Below are 16,686 nucleotides of genomic sequence, written 5' to 3'. Positions count from 1 at the left end.
GGTGCATCTGCTGACTAAAGTCCAGAGACCTAGGGGCCCAACACGGCTCCCACAAACTTTCCTCTTGTCCTGCAGAGTGGTAAGGGCTTGCTGTCAGTCTGCCTTAGATATGTCATGTCAGAGGAACCAAGGCTTGGCTGCATTTCATGCTCTCAGTCTCATGTCCCCCGTCTATAATGACCTCTTGTTAACAAAAATTTCAACCTAAGCTTTAAACTGCTTTGTACTTTGTGGTCAGTGGGTAAAATTCAGGCCAGAGCCTGCCAGCTCCTAAGTGTCTTGTGTGACGCTCACTGGCTTTGTCGAACTTCCCTGCAACCCAGGGAAAGGGAGGTTAGAAATAAAAATACCACCTGGGTGGGAGGGAAAGTACACGTGTGTTTGTGTCATCACCCATTAGCTCCTTGAGCCGCAGTTTGGTGGAACGCGTACTGAGCAGGATGCCAGAAGACAGTACATCCTGCTCTGAGCTCTTTCCCCCTACTATTTTTGTGTGCTTCAGAACTGTTATTAAGCAAGACCACAGGGTATTTTTACAGCATAAGCAGAAGAGGTCTATGCTGCATTTGAGGACTGTAAACTGTCAATAACCCATTTCCTATATAGGGAAATGTAATACCTTTATGTAATCTGAAGAATGTGTCCCGGGATAAAAAGGAATTTTGATACTGTTAATATTTTGTTCAATGTTTGATCAAACAGATTAGCTTGTCACTGAATGCATCTCTTCTTCTTGTTTCATTTAAAATGCTTCCTATAAAGTTATTAAAGGGTTGTACTTCTGAGACTAGAAAGACTGTGTTTTGCTTTGGTTTTGGTGTGGCAGGGTTTGCATAGGACATCCTATGCTGGACACAAAGCAACACTACGACAGGTTGCTCTATGTAGGCTAATAGAACCAAGCAAGTAGAAACCTTCTGACCTCAGCATGGTGTGTCTGAGACTGTGGTTGGGTCTCTGCTCTCTTGAGAGTCTCTGCAATGTCATCTTTATTAGAGCTGACGAGCCAAAATATTTCTTCTGGATCTAATAGCTGTTACTGTAACACTAGACAAGAATACACTTGTAAAAATGACAAATTTTTAAGAATGCCTTTGCCCAAAATTTGAGTGAATGTTACATTTACATCTTGGTTTGTTTTCTATAGAACATAATTTTTTATGCTTTAAGTGCAAGACTCTGTATATTGTGATTTCAGTAAGATTTGCTGAACTTAAAATTATCAATTTCTATCCCAAGTTATTTCCTATGCCCAACTAAACGTTCTAACTGAATAAGAAGCTTTGTTTTCATTTTTGTATTCCATTTAAGCTATATTTTGAGGTTTTGATGTCCAGCTTAAACCTTCTTGAAGACATTAAATAACTGCATTTATTAGACTCAAAAAATGGAAGGGTTACATTTCAACGGGGAGTTTAGGACAAGGCGGTATAGGTGGGACAGAGCAGTTTGTATAAGGAGACAGCTGAAAACAAGAGGGACTATACAGAGTGCATGCTCAGTAGGGTGTTCCTGAGAATGGACTTGGGGACCAGGGCAGCTCTGGGGTAGTTCCATGCTTGCATTTCATGCTGTGGCAGTCCCTCTATGGAAGTTTCTTGGGCTGTTTAGATCTGTGTGGCAGACGTATTGAAAACAGACTGATGCCTCCTTTTGAGAATGTAACAGTCCAATTTTTCTCTCTCTCTCTTTTTTTTTTTTTTTTTTTTTTTTTTCCAGGGGAAATCCAAGGTGATACAAGAGAAAGTGATGGGAAAATTTGGCCCTTATTTTATTCTTTAATTTTTCCTCAGTGCCTTTTGAGTTGTACCCGTATTTTGTACAGGGGATTACTGTCAATCAAAGCCCAAGGTTTTTAAGAAGAGGATTGGAGGAAAAAAAGGAACTAAATTCTCTGCAAGTTATTTTAGTATTCTTTAAAAACATGGAGTAAGCACTAAGAAAAAGGAAGTTAATGACCTATTTTTATGAGATGAGGTAGACACTAGATTTTGAGGAGTGGAGCTGAAGTGCCCCATAGCAAATAAACTTTTCACTGAAGAGGCCTGTTCCCCCTTTTGATATTAACTTATCCCTTTTTGAGAGATTTTTTTTTTTTTTTTTTGGTGGATTTTCAGTCAGGCAACTGATGCAGAGTTAACAAAACAGAGTTAAAATTTCCCCTTGTGTTTATGTACGATAAAACTTTAACCAGTCAGGGCTGTGGGGGAAGCTGGATGAGAGCCCTTGGGATAGCCAGCCAGGGGTGGTGCAGCCGGCCACCATGCCTGCAGCACCGCTGGCCCCACGGGGCTGGGCTGGGCTCGGGTGTTTCACTGCTGTCATTCAATGTGAGTCAGATTGCTGTTGTGGTTATTTGGCTGATAGGCTTCAGCTGTTGGGTTGAATATTTATACACGGATGAGTATGTGTGTGTAAGTGGAGCAAGCGAGGGAGCAACTGCAGAGCGGGTCAGCTGTCAGGCTGCAGGTGCAGGGTGAGATGGGGGGTGCTGGGCTGAGCACCAGGTACGTCTGGGAGCACGGTGAGCAGCAAGCAGAAGTGAGTGCAGGGCAAGCATCAGAGTGTCTGTTTAGCATCCCAAGATTACACAAGTGCATGGGGATGAAGAAGTTGTGCCCAAAACTTTCAGGTTCCTCTTTGACCTTTCTGTAAGATGGAGCAGATCCTGCTTCTTGTCATGACTCAGTTTGCTTCTCTAAGGGAGAAATACTCATAGAGATGTAGGAATGAAAGGCTTTATCTGTGCCTCCCTCCTTCTCTGTGAAGTGGTGTGGCTGTGGGCAAGGACCTTCTTCCTCAGGAGGCAGACAGCTGTACTTCATGTCCTCTCCACCACTCACACAGGAGCAGGAATAGCAAACCCCAGTCTCTTCTGCTTTCCTTTGCAGGCACACCCTTTCCTTTTCTTGCAAGAGGAGTGAGCCTCAGCCCCTTTGCAGAAACCTGCAGCCTTGCCAGGCTTCCCTCTTTCTCCCTCCATCACCTGCCCAAGGCTGCTGCCAAACTCCTGTCATCCTTGCAGGCAGAACAAGCTATTTTTTCTTTCCTGAAACAGCAGATTTGGATTTTGCCTACACACACACCCATAGTAGTTGCTCTGGCTCTGCTTCTGTCCCAGGTGAGCTGCAGGATTCCTACAGGTTCTCCATGTAGCCCAGCTCCATGTGTGGGCTGGTGGAGATGAGTCAGGCTGCTTGTGCATTGCTAGGAAAGGTCCTGACCAGAGTGGATAAGGAGCCTGTGCAGAAAGTGCCATCTGCCAGCAGATTCTCAGTGTGGTTTCATGCTTAGAGCAGTGTAATATAGAATCCAGAGTGTGGGAATGGGGTCTAATGCTGACTTTTGTGCCCTGGGTTGGACTGTCTGTCCTTTGCTCCTTACAAGTCTTCACTGCCAGTTCTGGGACATTGAAATAGCTGTTGTCAATAGAGAGAACATGTCTAATACTCTTATTGCACTGTTAGAGCCACTGAGCAACAGTAGAGATTTTCCATCAGCTGAGAAAAGTCAGCACTAATTTAGGTAGGTGTTTTCCTCATGTGTTAGCATTACTCAAGAGATGTTTAGCTGAATGTCATGACACTGATTTTTTTTTTTCCCCTCTACTAGGTTTTCTGTTTCACAGATGCAAAACCTTTAGTTGTCCCTTTTAAGAAATGCCACAGAGTTATTCAGAGGTTTTAGCTTACTGTTGTAAACAAGGATTTTTGATGTGATGCCTCAACATGGATTTGACAACATCCAATGACTTGTGATAAGTGTCACACACAACCCAAAAGGGCTCATTATGGTAGCTGGGAAAGAAAGAGTAGGGGTCTTATTTTGCTTTTCCTGCACCCCCGAAATTAAAGTGACCGGAATGGGGCTGTATGGATTTTGTATAACCAGTTAATGTTTTAAACATTTCTCTGTTTGTCTGGAATATTAGCTACCACTACTTTTGTTGTTGCTGTTGCTAAGTTACATACAAGTGTTTCTTTATGAAGTGACACCCTTAAAAAAAACCTCCACTGTTTTGAAAGATTTTGCTGAATCTTATTTTCTCCTTTTTAATTTTTTTTTTAATCCCACTCTGTGCACTTCCTCCCCAGGGCAAAGAGAGATGATAGAAAATTATTCTGTGACAGTAGGTCTAGAAAGGGCAAATGACAATAATGAAAGCGCACGAATGTTTGTTTTTGATTAGAATGGCTCTGATGGGTTGTAGTTTTTGTGCACCGTCCTTTACAGAAATGCGTCATCCAGTAGGGTGCATTTTTCATCATGCATGCTGGTCTCCTCGGCGCATGCTAAACCCCTGAAAACTACCACAGTTTTCACTCCGTAACAACATGTGAATCTTACGTAGATCAACTTTTAGGGAATGTTTTTGTTCCTTTTGACAGTGGAGAAGTCATTACTGTATAAGGGCTGCCCGCTGAAATATGGGGAGTGTTAGGGTGGTTAAATGATCTGACTTTTGAAAATATTTCTGAAGCTAATGAGCCAAGTTTTGTCCTGGGCTAAATCCACATAACTTCACAGTGTTAGTGCTGCAAGAGCAGAGAGCCTGCAAGCAACAGGTCCGTGTCAGTGGGGGTCAGCAGAGCGGGGCAGAGAAGACAGAAAGCTCAAAGCATCTTTTCCTTCAGCCGCCCACTCTCCCAATGGGGCCATGAGCTTTTTCTGCCTCCTCTTCCAAAAGGTCTGCTGGTAAATGGGGAAATATTACTGAGTATGTGCATGCCTGCTAAAAATATTGTGAAATGCGTTAGAGGTGGCCAGGTGATCTGGGCAGCGTCACTGACACACTTTGGAGAATGAGCTTGCAGGGAACAAAAGCAGGGTGCTGGCTCTCTTAACAAGACTGAATTTGTTTTTCTGTAGACCTTTGAAATCCTTCTGGGCAGAGGCTTTTGATTGCAATATATTTAGGAAGAAATTTAAAGGAACTTAAGGTTAGGCTACATTATATGTTCAAACAGGATATGTATCAAATACCTGGAAGGAAAGTATGACTATTTTGGATTGCAGGGCAGCCCAGATTTCACAGAGAAATGCCATTTCAAAGCTCCAAGGCAGACACAACAGTTTTCCTGAAATAATACCAGCAGTAATCCCTTCAAACATCCCCAAGTGTATTGGCTCACGCATGTTTTAAAATTCTTTCTCTGTTTTGTTATAAGAAACTTGCATATTTCGCTCGCCTTCACCATATGAAAATCTTCTAAGAATTTTTTATGAGCTTTTGTAGACTTCAGAATAAGCCCTCCTTCCCCTCCCCTTCCTTACTTTCTAATCCAATTTAGTCAGATAGTTACTTCAAATCCCTTGGAGGCCTGTAGTTTGTTCATTCTCCCACAGTGCTGAGATTTCCCTCCAGCCCAGCTGGCAGGAGTTTTTAGAAATAACAATATCTCAGGGGGAAGGAGCTGAAGATTGAATGGGGTCTTTTGTCCAGGTCTCTATGAAGCCAGATTAATTATGCATTGCAGAACACAGTTTAAAGCTCTGAATTAGGTCCTCATTGCAATGAAAGGAGAGCACAGGCTTGAAAACTAAAAGAATTTCCATTTCCATCAGAGGGACAGACATATAATGACTGAAAGCAGGAAGAATTTTTGAAAATTGCAATTAAACAGTATTTTGTATTTACCACTCAGTAGCAGTTGTCTTAAGCATTTACAAAAGTGATTCTTTGACATTTTTTCACATGATCGCTCCATAGGTGGCTGGACTTTGAGGAGTTTCAAGTCTTTTCTGTGTTACTAGGCTACTCTTGAAAGTACTTGTGCTTTGATGAATGAGAGAGGTTTTTTTTGGCCAGCACTTACCTGAATAGAGGTCTTTAAAACCTCAGCAGTACAATTAGCAGTTGGTCAGATGATACTGATGGTACAGGAAAAAAGCAAATGGTTTTCTCCTTTATTTCTGGGGATTTTCTAAAGCTGCCTGACTCAGTGTGATGTGCAAAAACAACATTTTTCTTGGTTTCCTAATGCACTTTAATTCCAGTTTGAGGAAAGTAAAACTCTTTTGTGGATAATAAGTCCATAATGTTATACAGCTGCCAAATAAAAAGTTGTCCACAGACATTTGTATTCATAATGGCACTTTCTGTCAGGGTGGGAGGTTGTGTTTTGGTAGAGGCCAAAAGAGGGGTAAGGATAAGGTTAGCTATGAAACCTCTTTCACTAGATATCCTTAGTACTCTCAGATATGAGCAAACTGGGATATATGAAGTATGAGCAAAATAAACTGATTATTTTCTTTTTTATCATCATCTTGAAATCCCATGTATGGAATAACACCCTGCAAAATAACTATTCCATAATGAACTCTGCAGTTCAATTAATCTTAATTAAACATTACCAACTGTAAATATGCAAAGAGATAGCCGCGTGAGTACCTGGAAGGATAACAGTCTTTTGGGGCTGAGTAAATGATTTACTGAATCACACTAGAAAATCTAGAAGTAGGAATTTAGGGGGAACTGGTGAAGGGACTTGAGCACAAGTCCTATGAGGAGAGGCTGAGGGAGCTGGGGTTGTTTAGTCTGGAGAAGAGGAGGCTCAGGGGTGACCTCATCACTCTCTACAACTACCCGAAAAGAGGTTGTAACCAGGTGGGGATCGGTCTCTTCTCCCAGGCAATCAGCAACAGGACAAGAGGGCATGGTCTCAAGCTCTACCTGGGGAGGTTTAGGCTGGATATTAGGAAGAAGTTCTTTACAGAGAGAGTGATCAGGCATTGGAATGGCCTGTCCAGAGAGATGGTGGATTCACCGTCCCTGGAGGTTTTTAAGATGAGGCTGGATGTAACACTGAGTGCCATGATCTAGTAATCACAGTGGGGTTGGATCAAGGGTTGGACTTGATGATCTCAAAGGTCTCTTCCAACCCAGTTAATTCTATGATTCTATGATTAGTGTGGAAATCATTTGATACAAGTATTATGCAGGAGAAGCATTTTTACAGACCAAACACACATTAATGGAATAATAAAGTGTTTGGTCAGTATCTGAGGCACAGGGTTCATCCTAGATTGTCTCCACATTGCTCCTCAGGAAGTGCAAAGAGTTAATTGAGAGCTATGCTGACCAAAAGCAATTACTGCTGCCAGGGAATGGAGGAATGGGTACCTTTGGCAATAGTCTCCTATAGTTTGCCTTAAAGAGGTCACAGCATCAGAGCGAGCATGGTTGTGTAGCAGTTCCCAACTAGTGTGGAGTTATGGAGAAGCTGCCTCCAGCTGGCCTAGTCCCGAGTCATCCCAAGTTACTCTACCTTGTGGTGTCAGAATGGGGCTGGTTGAGAGGGATTGAGAAGTGTGATGTAATGTCTTTCTAAGACACATCAAGGCTGGTTTACCTTGTACCTCTGCTTGTCTTTGCTTCTCCTTTGGGTCTGCTTTACTCTTTTGCAACAAGAGTCAAAGAGCCTTGTTTTTCCTTTTTCTCTGCTTGTCCTGGAATGAACCAGCTGCAATAATTAGTACTTCTCAAGCCTTTTCCAAAACTCAAATTGAAATAAGGTTTCTCTGATTTGAAAGAAATGTAAGTGCTTCCTAACAACCAAGAAGGGATGGAAATAGCTCCCACTGAATTCACGTGCGTGGTGAATAAAGTAATGGTAAAGCTGGAAATACCCAGCTCCCCAGGTCTGCAGCAGTGGTCCAGCTCTTAATGTCTACCATTCAAACCTTCACATCGGTAGGTTTTGGACCACACACAAACTCTGTCCAGGTGGTCTCTAGAAGATATGAATGAAAGCCAGGTTTTGCCTGATGACTTGAAGACTAATAGTAGGGCTCACCACCATAGTTACAATGCTGTCCACAGGAGATCTTTTCCATGTCACTGATCTTGCATTACAAAGTTGTTTCTAAGGTAAGAATACATGGACAGCTAGAGCTGTCCAGAGCCTTTCCCCACAAAACATCTTCTGTTACAAAGCTGAACAGGATGAAACAAAGTGGGCTGCAAAGTGTCAGCTTTGATCTGCCAATAGAGGCAAAAAAGGCTTGCTGAGGAAACGTGCTTCTTTTTAAGGAAACCCTTTTAATTGTCTGCAACAGCCTTGCGCCAGTCTGCTTGGGAGCTGCTGTAGTTTAGAACCTAGGAGCCTTCCTTGGAACCAGGAAGTTTCAGGGCTTCCAGATCTCTCTTGGTGATTCTGCAGGCTTGGGCTCAACTTCTTGTGGCCACAGGATAGGTGGAATCCTGGCTGCTGGGCTGAGAGTAAATAAAAAGATTTCACCGTCTTTCAGAAGTGTCCTACTTGGTGAATCTCAGTTTGAAAGTCTGTACAAGAGGGAAGTCTTTCCATTAAAATAAAATAAAAATGAATATATTAATCCTTCTGCCTTGAACTTGTAGTTAATAAAAACTAAAAAGATAGCGAAGTTAATGCCAGGACTAGGAGTATAGTATCCTTTGGATGTCCATTATCTGAACATTCTGAACAATCCTGTTAAAAGCACTCGAATAGTTATATGTAATTTATTTAATTCCTTTCCTCCTCAAAAGTCAGCTCTTACATTTGGAGAAGTTCTGAGTTTCTCCAGCAGAAGGTTCTTAAAAATATTACTTAAAAAAATTAACCATGTACTTTTGAAAATCCTGTTTAACTGGTTGAATTTCTGTTGAAATATTTCTCTGTCATTCTTCTCATTGCCCAAAGGCAAGAATGCAAAGAAAAACTAGGTAGAAAAACCCTTCTAATGTCTGAAAGTGACCAGTGTAAATCCTGTATACCAGTAGTGTTACTATAAAGCTAAAGACAAGAATTCTGCGCATTAAAATTACGTGAACTTCAACAAACCAGCATTGCCATGATGACTGATACACAGTTGTCTCTGTTTGTGGGAGATAAGGAAGTTTTTAATAATAGTCTGTATTTTTACTCTTCTTTCTAAGCAGGCTTTGAAGTTACTTTCCTGAGCCCTACAGGGACAGTTTCAGGTGATCTAAAAATGCCTGTTTTGTCTATTTTTACTGTAAAATCCAAAATCTTCAACACTTGAAAATCTGACATGGGCCTATATGTGGAAGTAGAGGCTCAGCCTCAGGGTTCAGCAGTTTGGTCCAAGTAACCCTCGTGTCTTAGCTGGAGTATTTGTTTTCATATCAAGAACCATGCTGGTGCCACTCAAAGCTTTTGGGGCTTTTTTTGAGGGGAGAGATTTTTACACATATTGCTTTTACTGGACTAGTTTAGTTTCTGAGTTCTGCATATGTGCAGTTGTAAAGAAATCAAATATTACAGCTGGAAACTGTGAGATCAGCCTTGTCACTGCCCCGGCCTCCCATCTACCGTGAAAACAAACACAGTTCTCTTCTCTTGTCTGCCAGCAGGAAGGGGGTGGGGAGGCAGGCAGAGAGGCAGAGGAAAGCTTTTTCTTCAAAAAGGAAGAAGGTCAACTATTTTGGGAAACTAAAACCTCTCAGCAATTAGAAGAATTCTTTTCTCTTTGCTCAGTGATTAGAGAAGTCTGCAGGCAAGCAGTAATTGCAGCAAACAGTAGAGCCTTGCAGATGGACGAGAGGTAAACGCATGTCTTTCTTTGCCTTTGCAGAAACATGTCTGCAGAAGATGAAGTGGAGAACATATTTTGCTGTGCCAACAGTTAAATTATAACACAGAGTCTATAAGTCTCTGCACTGGATAAATCAGTTCATCAGGTACAGTCAGTCAGCTGATGTGCTGAAGGCAAGGACTGCGTGACTGATTTCTACCCGCTGCTTCTGACGTCTCTGTGGGACTTACTGTGTTTCTAAAGGCTGTATCTGCCTAGGACAGGGAAAGAAATAAATCTTGGAGAAATTCGTACTGACTAGATGCAAAACAATGAAAAATTTTAATTCAAAACATAGAAAAAGATAAATTCTAAATCTGAGAAGTTCCTTATTTGGCTGAAGAAACTGCAGAATAACTGGTTAATGTGGTTAACATAACTTCGTTATGGAGTCCTTGAGTCAGTCCCACACATTATGCCATGAGTTCAGTGTCTCTGCACTCTTCTGGCAAGCAGACCCTCAAAGGAGTCCGCACATTAAAATACAGACATGTTCCTCATTATTTTCTTGGACGTATTTGTAAGTGTTCTTAATTTCTTTAGGTTTCACCTCATTTCAATTAGTAGTCAGAAAACTAGTACAGGGTAGGATATGAAAAGTGCATTTTTGAATTGGCTGTTTAAGTCATCTGGTCTTCTGTTCTACTGGTTGAGACATTAAGAGAGAGACAATCTAAGACGTTATTCCAAAGCTTGATACTTTTTGTTCAATAATTTTTTTCTTAATAGATGCATAATTTTTCTATGCCTACGGTTGTAATTTGTTCCCTTCATTCTTGGTGTTTACATTTGCAAATACTACCAGACTGCTCTTTACAATCCTTCCTCTGAGAGATCTTAGATGTGTTCTAAATGAGTTTATACAGAAAATTAAATAGTAATCTACTATGAAGCATTTCTCACCTCAGAAACTTCCTTAGTTTTCATCATATGGTTCTGGTAATCTGATGCTCAACTGAATGTAGTATTCCATGTAGGATCATATGGGAACTGTATAAGCTGTTAAAATGTACAGTCTGCTCTATCTCCAGATGCATATGTGCATGCAACACAAATTTGTATTGATCTTTGCAGCTGTGTTGCAAGCTGTTGCTTATTGGCTGTCTGCAATCCCTCCTAGATGCCCTTTGTTCTTCATTCCTTGAGTTTTTCGTCTCACTGTGGAAATACGTGAGGATGTCTTCTTCCAGATGAATTCAACACTTTTTGTAGTCTTCCAGTGGCCATGACTCCTATTTGTTCAGTTATATCTGTGGAAAGCATAAGTTTCCACTTCTCCCACATCCTTTAGGAAGAACTATAACACAGAACTAAATTGGCTCTCTTTCTCTCTGTGCTTTCAGTGAGGGTTTAGCGAAATACCTAGTAAAGAGATTCAAACCATGCTGCTCAATGTACCTACCCACTGGTTGCCAGAACTGGGTACCTCATGGAGGTGCATTCTGGAAGGCACAGAGTCCACACCACCAGCAGGGAGTTTGTAGCCTTTGTCTTAACTGAAGATTTTTCTTCAGTATTCATGATTTGCTCAGCCAGTGGACTAACTGTGTCCTTTCTCCATCTTGAAGATAAAATAATTCCTACTCAAAATGTACTCTAATTTAGCTTTGTGCTGCCCTCTTCATTTCCCTGCAATACCATACCTGTTCGCTGGCTTTACAGGCAGCTAACTCTGTGTTTGGAGAGGAACATAGTGAGGAAGGGCCTGCAAAATCCCAAGAGAAAGATCTTTTCCTAGTATTGGGTGTACACAGTCTTCTCAGACCATATATGCAACAGCCTTTTCTTCCCCAAATCTCCTTTGTTATAACCACCATTTCTGTTTCAGATGTGGTGTTAAGTGAAAAATTTCTTGCACTGCTGATGACTTTGTTATAAAATTTCCAGCCTTTTCAGACCAAGTTGTGACACTATTTACAGCATCATTGTGTCAAAAGTTATTTTTATATTTTATTGTTTTCATTAAGTATTTTAAATACATATAGTAATTTAAATTTTATTTAAAAAGCTTATGTGTCTTCTGTAGCGTTTTGCTGCCTAGAGTAACATGGAATGGAGGGGGCAAAAAAAGCATTTGGAGATCTGGTGTGTGATAGATGTTTCATTTCTGTCAGGTTTTTTTGATAACACATACCCACACTGCAGAGAGTTAGAGTACTTTGGATGCTATGGAGAGGGAAGAAGGAGGGGGGATTTTGGTCAGCAGTCAGATATTTGCCCCAAGTCTTACATCTGACAATGTCTGTACCTTTCCTGTGCTGATCACAACATCATTAGCTTATCTAGGAGGACAGTTAGTGAGGCTGATACTAGCCATAAAATTCTCTGTCATGTGTTGAGATTACTATGCATTTGTAAACTCCTACATCATTAGCTTAAATTGCCAGTTTCTTGGGATGTATAATTATCCTGCTTTGAGTTCATTCTCTTATTTTTTTGCAGAGGGGCCTCTGTGATGGGACTGATACTTTTTGTATGTAAGAGTATTAGTGGAAAGTCTTGGAGAAGATCCAGCCAAAGGTTTAAAAATGGCCATTACTATGACCCCAAACATTTATTATTTCATTGCTCATCCTCTCTTCTCAGATGTCATCTGAACGAATGCAGTATGACACATCAAAAAAACCCAGTGAAGCCCTCCAACAAATATTTGTTCACAGTAGGTGCGTGATTCATGAGGCGTTGTTCTGCCAGCATATGGACATGGGGGGTTTTGGTCCTGTTTATTATTAACCCCTTGAAATCTTATAAACTTTGATAATATTGCACTTCAGTGTTTATTTTGGAGACTACAGATTTTCCTTTATTTGAGATGCTATAAACAAAGTAATTTCATAAATCACTGTGCCACAGGAACTGGTATAGTTATTGTTTTCAATAGAAGTTGCTTAAGTTTTTGCTCACTAATGGGTGGAGATTTAGTGTGGGTTTTCTCACCACGGCCTAGGAAGGTCCATGGTGGAAGTCTTAGATAGTGGATGCCAATCAGCAAAGGTGAAATGCATTTCACCTACACTTAATGGTCTAATTGTCTAAAAGTCTAAGGGTGACTTTAGATGCACATGAGCAATTTGCTCTTCTGTTTTCTTTTTTCATTAATAGAAAAAGACCTGTGTTCAGGGAGTGACTCATGTGAACTACGTTAACTATCTAAAATAAGAATGAGATGACTACTCTCTGTTAGTCCCTAATTCTTTTCTGGTGAATAGGGTGCAGGAATCCTAGATAAGGTTTAGAGGTGATACCCAACTTTTACATAGGTAAAAGCAGATGTGCTGAATTTTGCCAACAAAGAGAGTCATAGCATTCAAACAAATATCAACTCTTCACTTCAAATACCTTCTACAACTCTGAAATGGAGTGAGAGTCAAAGAGTGACAGTGAGAATTGGCATGTACCACTGACATACATTTTAGCACGTATATTTGTGGAATGTAGAAGGAATTAATTAAAACTATGGTCCTCAATGAAAAAAGAGTCTTTTCTATTTAACGTAAGTACAAACACAATTGTACCTTATAACTCATTGACTTTATTGTGATTGACTTGGATTGTAAAATGGGCCACAAATCTTGTGATAGTTCTTGTATTGCTACTTTATGAGTATGCAGAAGCTTCAGTTTGGAAGGTGTTTTAGGAAACATCATCTGTTTCAGAAAACAGGACTGATACTTTACCAGGGAATGAGAGTTTGCTATACTCTGTTCCGATGAAAATCCTAGCAGCAATCCTTAACTGATAGTGCTGAGAAACTGCGTGGAGCAAACTGGTGAAAGTAGCTATTTTCGCTACAGTGCTTTCCACAGGTCATCCAGCTTTCTGAGATCCATTGTCTATTTTGGCTGTTAGACAAATAGTCTGTGTTTTCTGAAATTGAGGTTAGACCTTATGAACATGTTGTAGTTGTGTTTTGAAGATTAGATACTGTAATAATTTATCTTCCTTCAGTAATGATTTGGAAAAGTGTCCAGGTTCCTATGTCTCTATAACTGCTGCTGAAGTCAATGGTACCAATCAGAAAGTGGATTATTGCAAAGGGTTCATTTCAGAACTGGTGTTTTTTTTTTTCTCACTCTAGTTTATATGATTATGACTTGCTTTCTTACTCAGGTGAACGCTTAAGTTGGTTAATTTCTGTTTTCCATAGCAATATTTTCAAACCGTGAATGATCTCATTCTCTTCTCACTTCAGATCAATACCGACATGATTTCTGTTTGGTGGTAGTGTCAATTTCAGTAGGCCCAGGTACATTATTATAAGTTTTGCTTAAATTCAAGCTAATTCCAGCTTACCATGCAAGTTTTCAATATTATCTAACATTGTGCTATAACTCTTGCAGCTAATCAACAATTTGTTCAAAACGTACTCCAGAATTTGTATTTAGAACTCGAAGAGTTTGTTGGAGTTTTAAATCATATGCAGTAACTCTGTGTTTTCTTCTGCTTTGCAAAGCCAACAAAATCTCTAGCAAATTGCTGGTTTATGTAGATTCATAGGCAATTGCCATTATTTCGCAAAGCATGTACAACAGAAATGAGACATTAAGATTTTGAAGTTTAATATGCTGGAGGGAGAAAAGAAACCAAATTATATAAGACCTTGTAGCAATAAATATTTTATTTTGCTTATGGTGTGACATTTGATGAGTGTAAGCTATACAAATCAGAGTTTCTATTCTTTGCTTATGCAGCTGCTCCTTTACATGTTTCATTCACAATGTTTTTTCATGAAGTAGCAAGCTGACACTTGCCATGTTTTCTGTTCATTTTTCTCAGAACTCTAGATTGGAATGGTGGTCTATGAACCGTGTTTGAATCTGTGAGCTATGTTTGATTTCTGTAGGCACAGGTCCAAAATAAGGATAACTCTGTTCTGTCTTTTTCTGAAAAATGCAAAGCATTTTAAAAAGAGGCTGGTACCATTAGCCCTATATTAGTTATAAAAACTAAGGTCTTGTTAGCTTTGTGGCCTACAGTCAGTTGAGCAGCATTGCCTGGGTTTCACTGGGAACTCATGGAACCAGGACTCATGAGGTTTTTGAAGTGGTTGGAGGATTTGACGTCTGAGTCGCGATGGGCAGTTCTTGCTGTGTTTTGTTCAAATTTAAAGTATTTCTTATAACTAGGATCTTGAACCTGTAGCACTTGAGTTCTGCAGCTGATTCTCTCATTGACTTGGGAAGATGGTCAACACTTCTGTGCCTCAGAGTAGTATAAATGAATCAGTTAGCTTCACTGCAAGAATTAACTAAGTTTGGAGTTGCTAACGTGAAAAGAATCTTATTACTTACCAATTAATGTTTAATATTAGTAATTTCAGTGGTTTTTTTATTAAAACAAAGGTCAATTTCCCTCCATGTATACAGCTTGAAACTTCTTAGGCCACAAATTAATAGAGCAGAAATACTTGTGATCTTTGTCTAACTGAGAACTGAAGACTGATTTTTTTTTTTTTTTTGAAAAAGGTGCCTGATGACTTTCTATTCCCTTCTTTCTAGGATTTATCATCTTAAATCAAGGAAACTAGAATGGACAAATAAACAAACAAAATCCTTGAAATTTAAGGTAAAATAATTGAGGAAAAAAATCTTCTTAAATGTAAGATAATTAAGTTATTTGAAAGTTATCTGTGTCTGAAAGAATAATAAAACTTTCTGTTGCTGTTTTAGAAATAACTTTTATATTCTTCAACTTTCATCGCCTTTATTTCAACACACATGATGAAATAAATTGAGATTTACATATGGATATTTTATCTGTCAATCTGTCTAATTGTGCTTTGAAGGTTTCTATCACTACACTTTTCCAGTACCTTATAAATCATTACTTTAACATTAAGCATATCTTGCCTAGATATCCTGACTCCAAGTATCTGTGTTGAAGTCTGCTGAAAGAAATAGGAATCTTGTGACTGACTGTCATGGATCCAACATCCCAAAGACATTTTGGCCTAAAGTTTGTATTTACTTGGACACAATTATATGAATCAAATTTCAATCTTTCTTAAAGAATGAGCTGTTTGTTAACTATATCAGGAACTACACTAGAAACAGAATTATAAGGAAGCACAGTTTAATAGTGTTCTGAGTTTAAGCCTCTGTTTTGGTGAGATATTTGAAATGGGGATTTTAAACTAATTCTGACCCTTATTGCAATTTTACTAACTTTTTTTTTCTATTTAGATTTAATCAAGGAATTAGATTGCTGTTATTTACATGCTGAAATATATTGACTAATGTTTACACATTCATGTACTGGTATAAAACCCCCAATTAATACAAACTGAAAGACTGTCCTGCATTATTCCACTTTATGAACTCTAATTTAGACACCTTAAATACTTATGTACTCTTATCCACGTGCCTGGTTGATTTTAATGATGTAAAAGTGGCAGAGTGACTGCAAATGAAGTTCCTCACTCAACAAGTCATCCAGTAATTATTTCTGTGAAAAATTGCAGAATTTTCCTGAAATATACATACCTCAAATGATTCCATCAGGTGTAAATACATTTCTGGGAGGCAGATTGCAGAAATTTAGATCTTTATTTTCAAAATTAAGTCAGAAAAACTATTCTATCAATACTGCATTGTGATGGCTACACTTTTGATTGTAAACCCAGTGGTTCTTTTGCACTTGCCAAAGACATGAGGTTTTCCAAATGATAAGCAAGGAAAAACAGCCTGTTTCAGAGGTATGGGAGGGGCAAAACTATGTTCTCTCCTTTATTTTTATTTTCCTCTGGCAAAAGCCAAAGAAGACGTTTAGGGAAGAGATCAGTCTCCTTAAAAAATGAGCAGGGGTTGCTGGGAGGGAGGGAGAAGAGATTGAGGGTAAGCACAAAGTGCTGCCATTGGAGAGGGCCAAGACAGCTGAAACAGGGTGATACAGACTTTTCATTATCAGCAACAATTGCTCTGTCAGGAACAGCATGGGACTTCATTTAGTGTTTTTGAACTCGGATTCCTGATAGGAGTGCATTACATAACTTTTGCTTTGTGAGTACTGGCAACCGGCAACCTACAGAAAGACACAGCCAGAAGCACTGTGCTCAGCTGCTTGCTTTTTCTTTTTTTAAAAATCACCTATATCTGGGCCAAGCATTAAACAGACAAGCCTATCTTTACC

General features: G+C 39.6%; 1 long non-coding RNA gene across 1 annotated transcript in view; it reads left to right on the top strand.

The window, feature by feature from the left end:
* The window catches only part of LOC126640060 (uncharacterized), a 78,857-nt gene extending 63,722 nt beyond the window's left edge, over positions 1–15,135 (top strand). Inside the window, exon 3 of the long non-coding RNA XR_007628933.1 lies at positions 15,057–15,135. This is a non-coding gene — a long non-coding RNA (uncharacterized LOC126640060). The remainder of the gene's footprint in view (positions 1–15,056) is intronic.
* Positions 15,136–16,686: the final 1,551 nt, after the last annotated feature.

This window comes from Myiozetetes cayanensis, unplaced genomic scaffold (genome assembly GCF_022539395.1).
Source record: "Myiozetetes cayanensis isolate MyiCay16 unplaced genomic scaffold, myiCay2020 scf2-11, whole genome shotgun sequence".
NCBI lineage: Eukaryota > Metazoa > Chordata > Aves > Passeriformes > Tyrannidae > Myiozetetes > Myiozetetes cayanensis.
This window is presented reverse-complemented; position numbering and strand designations above follow the sequence as displayed.